General features: G+C 40.2%; 1 pseudogene; it reads right to left on the bottom strand.

Moving 5' to 3' along the window:
• Positions 1-568: 568 nt before the first annotated feature.
• Positions 569-687, bottom strand: LOC111740977 (annotated as a pseudogene).
• Between the last annotated feature and the right edge of the window lie 9,954 nt (positions 688-10,641).

The following is a 10,641-nucleotide window of genomic DNA, read 5'->3' as shown; positions in this document are numbered from 1 at the left end:
CCCTATGAGGTAGGTGCAATCATCCCCATTTTACAGATGAGGAAACTGAGGCATGGAGAGGTTAAGAAATGTTCCCAACTGTCCCATAGTTAGTAAATGCAGACCTGTTCCTAAGCATGAGGCTCTGCACAAATAATAAACACATGCGAATCTGGAACACAGTAGGCATTCGATAAATTCTATCTACTAATCCAATTATTATTATTTTTAATGGTTTTCATGGTTTCTATGAGGTACTTTAGATGTGGAGTGAGGTGAAGCGTTTTCATGAGATAATGACCTTTTCTTTCATAATTTTGAGCTTGGATGAAAGTATCATGTCTGAACTCAGTTCCTCTGTCTTTTAACTCTAACTTGTTAAGCCTTAATATTTTCATCACATTTTGCAGTTTATATTTTACATTGTACTTAATGATGAACACAAGCATCTTCTCATAAGCTTCTTTTTTAATTTTTATTTATTTTTATTTTTTTAGGCGAGACAACCCTTGATTGACCTCACAGATTGCAAGGACCTTGCAATCCCTTATTTTTTGTCAGCTTACAATCCCTTATTTTTTATTTTTTACACCTACAGCACCTGGTCTTCCTAGGTGGTCTCCCATCCAAGTACTAACCAGGCTGGACCCTACTTAGCTTCTCAGATCAGACAGGATCAGGCTTGTTCAGTGTGGCATGGCCGTAGACTCGTAAGCTTCTCATGAGCTAAATAAAGGGAGTTAATATGTGTAAAGTATTTAGACAAGTGATTGGTCCTGAGTATGTGCTATATAAAGGAAGAATATATGAAGGGTCCTGAAGGTATGAATATGATTTCGCTTAATCCTCCACTTTGATCTTTTCTTGTGGGGACGTTCTGTTCTCAGGTCATCTAGAACCAATCAAAACAGCGAACAATTATTGTACGCCGTATTGCCAGCTGCCAGATAGGGAGCTCCAGAGATCTGGCTTGCTTTATCCCTAATGGCCAATGCCTACCACATTGATTGGCTCATGAAAGAAAGCACGAACTCGGCAAGAAACTGAATTACAGTTCTTTGTGCCAAACTCCAATAGGAACAAGGCAAAAAGAAACAAGAGTAACATGTTTTCATTTCCCAAACTTGATATTCTACCTTTTAGGTTCCTGCTTTAAGTTATTATTTCATGACACTGGAGTTAATAACACCCTTCAGATGACTTGACAGTTAAGCCAACATCAATCGCCCTATGCAAATTGTCAGACATGGGAACTATGTCACATTACACGAAAAACAGGACTAAGGAACTGTAGCTACAACAAGAAAAACATTTTTTTCTTTTTTGCTCCTACTGTTTCTATAACTATGAAGATTCTCTGTACATGGTTTTTTTGTATGCATATATATGATATTTATTGAGATTCGACTACATGCCAGGCATTGTTTTAAAAGCCTTATACGTATTAATTCATTTAATTCTCATGATAGCCCCATGAGGTGAATACTTTTATGGTCCCCATTTTAGGGTTACAGACACTCCAACACAGAGAGATTAAGCAGGCTACCCAAGGACACACAGCTGGCAAATGGTGGAGGTAGGATTTGAACCCAGGATTCTGGCTCTGGTGTCTTACACTTAACAGCTGATTCCTTATCTTGATCAAGTCCTTTACTTTTAATATGTAATCCTCCTAGAAAACCTTATGTTAGTGATATTAAATAAACACATTGCAGAGATTTTAGGAGCTGCAAACCTCTCTGAGAGTTCCCAGAGGGCTACCTCTCCTGGGTGGCCAGCAACTGCTTTGCCCCATGAGAACTTTCTCTTTAATGGCAAAGGGCTTCAGGGAGTGTGACTTCCCAGGAGAAAGTGACACATTCTGTTACTTTAGTTAAGTGACTTTTACCACAGAGGCAGCACACTTCCAAATGGTCCATCAGAGAGATCACCTGTCTTCCGCCATGCCCATATCTGCCCCAAGGACCTGGTTCAGGATTCGAAGCACCTGCCAGCCTAAAGCTTCCCTCTCCCCTTGTCTTAGTCAGTTCAGGCTGCTATAGGAAGATACCGCAGACTGGGGGCCTAAACAGCAGATATTTATTTCTCACAGTTGTGCAGGCTGGGAGGTGCAGGATCAGGGTCCCTGCAGAGTCAATTGTTGGTGAGGGCTCCCCTCCTGGCTTGCAGACAGCTGCCTTCACACTGTGTGCTCACACAACCTCCTTTTTGTGCATCCAAGATGAGAGTTCTTCTTCTTATAAGGGCACTAATCACATCAACATGGCCTACCCTCACGACCTCATCTAACCCTTCTTTGAATACCATCGCACTGGAGGTTAGCACTTCAACATATGAATTTCGCAGTGGGTGTACATTCAGTCTGTAAGACCCTTTCTCTTTCCTGCAGATGGTGGGCCCAGAGCTGTTAATTCCAGTGCAAAGTGAGGCACTGAGTAGATACTCAATAGATATTTGTTGAACTAGAAGTTGTTGAATGATCCCCTGGTATTGAAAAGTCTCTGAGGCCTTGGCTTTCTTTTCTGCCTGGCAGAGGAACTATGAATGTGCTGAAACTGCCAAAGTGTTCAGGAGGAGTGGTGGGGGTCAGCATCAGCTTTGCAGTGTTTGGTGCAACAACTTCTCTTTAGGATAAATAGAGGAAAGAGATGGGTGTCAGAGTGAAGAAATCCCAGGCTTGTGTCTTGGTGCTCGCATGGAAAGGCTGTGCCACCTGAGTAGATTATGTGAGCGCCCTCCGTGCTCTTCTGTAAAGGGAGATAATATTTATCTCATGGAAGTGCTGGAGAAGGCAGTGGAGCAGCATATATAAATCATTAGTATACCTTCTGGCTCGAAGGAGGTGCCAGCAAAGGTTTCTCCTTCTTAAAGAACTCTATCTGTGCCAAGTGAAGCTTTCCCTAAGATATGGGCAATCAAGAGAGCAGATATGTGAGTGCTATGTGTACATAAATCACAAGCTCATGGAATCTAAAGTTGGTAGATGATCTAAAAGGGATATGTCATGGGAACCAAAAAAAGTATTTACCTGGGAGGCCACCCACGAAGTCTGAGGTTACCTATCAGTCTAACCATGAGCTCCCTTGTGGGAGAGAAGGAAAGAAATGAAGAAAAACAGTACAGGTGAAGTTTACATGCAGCTCTTATAGCCCCCTCAAAACCCCTATCCTTCGGAAATTTTAAAGAAACTGAGAGTAGCAGGTAAAGGAAAACAGCTTACAGAAAAAGGCAGACTTGACACTCTATGCAAGGAGGAAGGGGTAATACTAAGAAAGTACTGGGGATAAGGGAAACGTGATTCACTAAAATTGGAGCAAAACTTACCCACTTGATTAGCTTTGTGTGTGACAAGTAAGTTTCCAGGCCCTCTGTGCCCCTGGCTCCCATCTGTCACTTAACTGGGAGGCTCAACTGCTTCCCTCTACTACCAGCTCTGACAATGTGTTAGCTACTTACTTACACTGTTCACCCCCATATTCATCACAAAGCCCAGCTCTTGACCCGGGTTTCCAAGAATCACAGGGCAATGAGAGTTTAGAAAAAGCTGTTGCTTCTCCTTCTTCAAGAGTCGTGTCTAAAAACATTAGTTCCAGAATGAGACTTATCTGGGTTTGTGTCCAGACTCCAACTGCTTCTGGGTTGTTTGACCTTGGATATCTGTCTTAACCTCCTTGAGCCTCAGTTTCCTCATCTATAAAACGGGCATAATAATAGTAGCTAATTCTTATGGTTGAATGAATTAAATTATACAATACAAGTGAAACACCCAGAACAGTGCCTGGAAATAATGAACACTTAGAGAGAGTACCTATTATCATTTTTAGTAGCGGTATTTTTACAGACTGGGAAATAAACAGTTGTTTTTTCCTTCTGTTTCCTCTCTGATCCTGCTGGTTGTGAGTTAGTGGAGAGAACAAGATCAATGAATGGCTCTGCTACTAAGTAACTGCAACCTTGAGCAAGCCCGTAGTTGCTCTGAGCCAGATTTGTCTCCTCTCTAAAATAAGGACAATGATCATGCTTTCCCGCATGTGACTGTCTACCTGTGTGCTGGGAGGTGCACAAGGGACAATGCCATCAGAGTGCTCAGCAAGGTTACACAGGGAGAGGAGATGTCACATAATATCATCCATGATTGCACTGCAGCACCCCAGAGGTGCTCTATGTGTAGTCCAAAGTATCCCCTGTTAGAAATGCAAATTCTCAGGTCCTGCTCAGACCTTTTAAATCAGAAACTCTGTGAGTGGGGCTGGTGATCTGTGTTTAGCCAGTGCTCCAGGTAATTCTGCTGCACCCTCAAGTTTGGGAACCACTGTGTTACAGTCATGTGGAGAAGAGAAGAGATGAGATGTCCATGAGAAATGATCTTTTTACTGAATAATTCTTAACTTTGGAAGATATTTAGAAATGGTAAAATGATCTTTTCCTCCTCCCTTCTTATGCAGAAAGATATTCAAATGTATTTTTTATTTAGCCAGGGTTATGGGCTAAATTGTGCCCCATCAGAGATCATATATTGAAGTTCTAACCTCAGTATCTCAGGATATGACTGTATTTAAAGAGGTAATTAGGGTAGAATGAGGTCCTATCAGTTGCGCCCTAATCCAATATGACTGCTGTCCTTGTAAGAAGAAGGAATTTAAATACAGATAGGTACAGAAGGAAGACCATGTGAAGACACAGTGGGCAGATGGCCGTGTATCAGAAAGAGAGGCCAATCCTGCCTACACCTTGATCTTGGGTGCCCAGTCTCCAGAATTGCGAGATAATAAATTTCTTTTGTTGAAGTCACTCGGTCTTTGGTATTAGTCATGGCAATCCTAACACAGCCAAGATGGAGCTTAAGCAAAGTTGAGAGTGAGCTTTTCACAGTCAAGCCTGGAAGTTATAGGCAAAGAGGTGAGTGCAGGTTAGAGAACTTTGGACCCCATTGGTACTGCAAGGAGAAAGCCATTTTTAGATGCCTCTCTTGATGAAAACAGAAAAGAGGTGGGGGAAATTGCTCACTTTAAAAATAATCTATAGGTGACTCACTGGTCACAAGAGATAGATTAGAAACAGTGATAAAAACACAATGGAATCAGAATGAAAGTCAGAAGAAAAGTATTATTTGTTCTATGGACATCTGGTTCACATATAACTTTAGGAATGTGTTTACCTCAGGAAGACAGATATCTAGGCCCCTGTGTAAGGGATTAGATAGAGCCTCTGGAAGAAGTTGGTTGGAATGGCCAGAAAAGCCTGGCCATTTTCAGCCTACAGACCAGGGGTAAGACTATTACATTTGTACCGAAGGGATAAAGAAATGCAAGACCTTAATATTGCCTTGATCATTTGAGAAGTGGGTTACCCCCTACCTTTGCATTTTACCTTCATTTAAATTAAAAAAAAAATGTTTTCCCCTAGAAATTTAGACTTAGAAGTGTGGCCAGATTCTAGCACGGGTTCAGTAAAGCTAGGGCTAGGTGGGTGAGGCCCAGGAATTTGAGAGAATACCTAAAATAGTTTGGCTAGCTACCTTCTCTAGGGTGTGACCACTTATGTCACATCAGATAGACAGACAGATGTACATATAGAACTTGCTTTCACAAGGTCTTTCCCCCGAGGTCCTTGTCCTAGGCTTGACAGTTGACAGGTCAACATTTTATCTGTCCGCTTTTGGAAACTGCCTAGGAGAAACAAGCAAGCCTTGTTCCTTTCTCCCCACCCCTTACCCTCCAAGTTGATACTGTATGTTTTCTAAAAGTTTATTTTAAATGATCATGCCATAACTGGGCAGAAGGCTGACTTTCCTCATTTTAAATGAAGAGCCATGTGGTTTTTTAACATTCAATATGAGATGAAGTTTCTCTCAGGTCCTAAGGATTTCTTTCTTTCTTCCTTTGGTTAATCCTCTGGGGAGTCTCTGGCAGACAAAAGGCATGACAGTTGTGTGAACAAAACAATAATTTGGACTTTTGAGCTCTGCTGAAAGGACATATCCATTGATAGACCATTTATCTGCATAAAGATTTTCACGTGAAACTTTCTTTCTCTGTCCATTTTGTCCCTTGGCATTCATGGACAAATCAATATGCAGGAGTCATATAGAGTAAATCTGTTAGGCTTTCTTGCATGAAATGCATTCCACTTTGCAGTCACTGGTGTTTGGGAAAATATCGTCAGTGCTGGGTAGGGGCAGAGAGTGGGTAACTGGCACAAGATTCACAGCTGGGTTCCTTCCAATTTGGGGCAGAGAAGCTGGGATGAGTTTTGCGCTGAGCATAAGATGCTGCGCGAAGTCTTACCCCTGGTAAAAGCTTCTATGGCCCGTGTTTTTTTTCCTTTCTGTTTAATAGCCCTCTTTTTCCTCAGAAAGTAGCTTTACTGTCCGTTGAGTCTACTCAGACGTTTCTCTGGTGAAAGCGAACGAGCATGTGATTCATAGTAGGCACCAGAGTGTGCTGTCCAGATCCTCCACTTCGTAAAGGCAGCTGGCAGTCGTGATTGGCTTACAGCTCACACCTGTGTCCTGCTGCTCCCGACAGCTCTGGTGAAGAGAAGCTACCTTCTTCAAGGTCATGCTTTTTTTCCCAGGAACAGTCAAAATCCAGGGACTGGTTGATGTAAAGGCAGAAAGGCTCAGCACCCTTGCCTTCTTTTTAGACCTCTCTGCAAGGCCACCAGCTCCAGAGTTCCCCAGGAGCTCAGAGGAGGCTTTTCCCTCTGCCTGAATCTGGAGATTTCATTTCTCTGCAGGTGTTGATGCCCTCATTACCCAGGAAACCTCCTGCATGTAATTCTCCGTCTCTCAGTCTATTTCCCAGGGACTCTGACACACAGCAATACTTTTCCTTAAATATGGAAGGACTGTTGTTTTATTTCTTATATGGCTTATTTTTAAGGAATAAATGCATATTTTCATTCCTGGAATTGATATGCATTGCTTTTCAGAGACTTTATTTGTATGGAAATTTTTTTGTGTATGCAAAAGGTACATAAGAATTGAAAATGTTATGAACTCCACTGGAACAAAATATCACTGAGTAGGCTCTATTGGTTAACCCTGAAGTTTTGGTCATTGTGTTTAAATTGACTGCTAACCACACAGCGTGGCCATATGGCAGAAGTGAAAGTCTGAGGCCAGGGGTTCTACTGAAAAAGGCCAAGGTTCAGTCTCCTTATTGTTTAATCTGTCTTTTGTTATTTCCTGGTCTCAACCTGTGCTTTAACTTGGCCAGTCATGGTCAAAACTGTTCTCTTGACCTGCCCTTGGAGCAGGTGAGGGAGCGTGGATGACCTCTGCAAATCTGTCACTATGGCTGGAAAAACAATCACTAGCACCTGACCTACCATGTGTGGAGAGCAGAACATTTATGAAGACTAACCTAGGAGAAGCCATTTTGGGGATTTTGTCCCAAAAGGGAAGAGTATGTTTTCACAATTTTTTTTCAAATTTAAAATAAACAGAATTTTTTTTTTTTTTTTTTAATATTAAGTAGCTTGTTTTACCAGCAAGGAGGACCAATGAGTAAGCCACATGGAAATAGCATTAAAAATATCTTTGGCTTAACTATTTTGTTAAGTTGTGCCAATGATTGCAAATTTATCAGAAATTTTGCTGTTTTTGAAAATGAGAAGATTCAAGGTAAGTATTGAAAAATAATGAGAATTTGCATCTATTTCATTATTGTATATGTATATATGATATATGTATATATGTATATGTATGCATATATATGTTTTATATATACATATATATTTTATATATATATTTATATTTCTATATCTCATATCTATCTATCTACCTATTTATCCGCCTATCGATCTATGCTTATAGATATATAACGTATACATACTGATAAAGTTTGGAAGAAATGATTTGCTAAAAGTAAAAATAATTGTTTTAGAGTGATGGAATTTGAGTAATTAGAAAATTTTTCTTAGTGTTTTAATAAATTAATGTTTTACAGGTGAAAAATTTAAATTATTTCTTCAATTAAAACAAACAAACAAACAAATAAATAAAATTAATGTTTTCAAAAAGTATCCACAGGAAGAAAGGAACAAAAGTTAATAAAATGAAAATGGAAAATGAGAAGACAGGCAGATATTGACATTTAAATAAGAACATATTCCAGAGAAGCACTTAGCTATAATATAAATTGATGACAAATTCATTTATTGTGCTCAGTCTCGTGGCTAAGTTGGGCTTGAGCTTGAGTTGAAAGGGTCTGCTCAGGAAAGGAAGAAGAGAATAGGAAGGATGGCCAGTGCCAGTCTCAGATGATGACCTCTGGCCAGGCCCTGGGACCCCTGGAGCAGAAGGAGATGTTTTCATGAGGGTTGGAATACATGTATGTGTGCATGTATGTGTGGGATGTGTCAGGGGCCAGCAGATGTAGATAAAAAGAGCACCGTGGGTGCCAGGAGGTGGACTGAATTATGAACACGTGTAAGTTGCCCCTTCCTTGATTCTCTTCCAGCCCCAGGAGACATACGTGTACAGAAACACTCAAGGAAGATTTTACAAGGGTCTCAGGCCCTGCAAGAGCAGATGTCAGTAAGAGCCAATGGAATTTGACCAACTGTTATTACAAGTTAATATCTACTGAGCATCTACGGTTTCTAGGCACCATGCTAGACAATTTACAGTCGTTAGCTCTACTAATCCTCCAACAATCCCCTGAGGAGGGTACTTTTACCTCTTTTTAACAAATGAGGAAATTGAGGTTTGAAGAGGTTATAATATGCTTAAAAAGTGGCTGAGCTGCAAATTATTTCTCAATTTTGGGAAATCCTATTGGCTTTGTTTCTTAATAGAAAGCACTCAAATATCTAAAAGTTTGAGCTCTGAAGACAAATTTGCATTTCTGTCATGGCTTTGCTGTTACCTGGCTGTGTGGTCTTGGACAATTTATATGACCTCTCTGAGTCTGGTAGAGTTTTTGGAAGTATTCGAGATAACAAAAACAAAGAAAAATACTCATTTAATGGTAGTTGTTATTATTACATAACATTCAAGACCAAAGCCTAGCTAATTACTAAGAATTCATTGATGAATTAGTTGCCATATACTTAACAGCCAAAGATAAACGTAAACTTTGGTTATAAGCTATGACCCTTGATGGATTAATCGCACAATCAAATTTTTTTTTCTATATTTATTTATTGTTAACTTAATGTGATGATTAATTTTGTGTTAACTGACTAAGCCAGGGGGTGCCCAGATATTTGATTAAACATTATTCTGGGTGTTTGTGTGAGAGTGTTTTTACATGAGATTAATATTTAAATCAGTAGACTGAGTAAAGCAGATTGCCTTTTCTAAGTCAGGTGGGCCTTATCCAATAGAACAAAAAAGGTTAATCCTTCTCTGAATAAGAGAATGTTGCCTGTCTGACTGCATTTCAACTGAGACATTGACTTTTTTTTTTGGACATTGACTTTTTCCTGCCTTCAGACTTGAATTGAAACATTGTCAGTTCATGGGTCTTGAACCTGCAGGCCTTCAGACTTGGATTGGAACTATACCATTGCTCTCCTGGGTCTCCAGCTTTAATTTTGAAAGCCAAACTTTCATTTATATCCATTTTTTTTTTGAAGGAAGATGAGATTAAAAAGACTAAATAAATACTCTAGATATCCTTAAAAACTCCTGCTTCTGGAAAGATGGAGAAGTTACTTTTGCCTATTCTTGCTGCTGAGTATAATTAAAAGCTCTAGACCTTATATATAAAACAAACATAAGACTGAATGGTAGGAAGAAGAAGGCAGACCACAAGGGACTGAGGGACCAAAGAAACAACATGGTGGTGAATTCTCTGAGTTTCCTTATTGCCTCCTGTATCCTGAACTTGGAGGTGGAGGAACAGGACACACAGAATGCCAATGGGTACAGACAAAGAACGTCTCAAAAAGCCTGCTCTTTCTTATCAAAGGGCAAGGAAAAGGAGTATCTAGCAAGATAGAAAACAGTTTGACAATAACCACTCTACTCTTGGCAATCACCACAGAAAAAAATTTTGAACCCACCCCATCCATGTAAGCCAGAATCAAGCAGGAAGTCTGGACTTTCACCTGTAGTAATGGGCCACTGGGGTGGTGTCAGAGGAGGTCTAGTGGAGATTCAAGACTTACATCCGCTGTTCAGCAGCAATAAGGCCCCTCCAACTCCTGTGGTATCAGTGGGAATCATGTGGGGAGCTGGAATTCCCACCCACACTCAGGGATAATGAGGAACCCCTCTTGTTTTCAGGTGTCAGTGGAGTCTGAGTGGGGATCCTAACACTCACTGGGCGTTAATGAAGAGGTGATCCCCTCTCTCCCCCAGCCAGAGTGGCATTAGGGGAAGTCAGCTAAAGCAGAAAGTTTACATAATATCCAGAATCTCATAACATAATAACCCCAGATGTCTAGGTTTCAATAAAAAAATCACTCATCATAGTAAGAACCAGGAAAATCTCAACTTGAATTAAAAAAAAAAAAAAATCAATAGATGCCAAGACAAAGCAAAGATAAATAAATGGAACTATATCAAACTAAAAAGCTCTGCCCAGTAAAAGAACCCATCGACAAAACAGAGGCAACCAGCTGATTGGGAGAAGATATTTGCAAACAACAACTCTGATAAGGGGCTAATATCCAAAAATATAAAGAACTCATACATCTCAACAACAAAAA

Source organism: Pteropus vampyrus, unplaced genomic scaffold, assembly GCF_000151845.1.
Source record: "Pteropus vampyrus isolate Shadow unplaced genomic scaffold, Pvam_2.0 Scaffold70, whole genome shotgun sequence".
In the NCBI taxonomy this organism is placed as follows: domain Eukaryota; kingdom Metazoa; phylum Chordata; class Mammalia; order Chiroptera; family Pteropodidae; genus Pteropus; species Pteropus vampyrus.
This window is presented reverse-complemented; position numbering and strand designations above follow the sequence as displayed.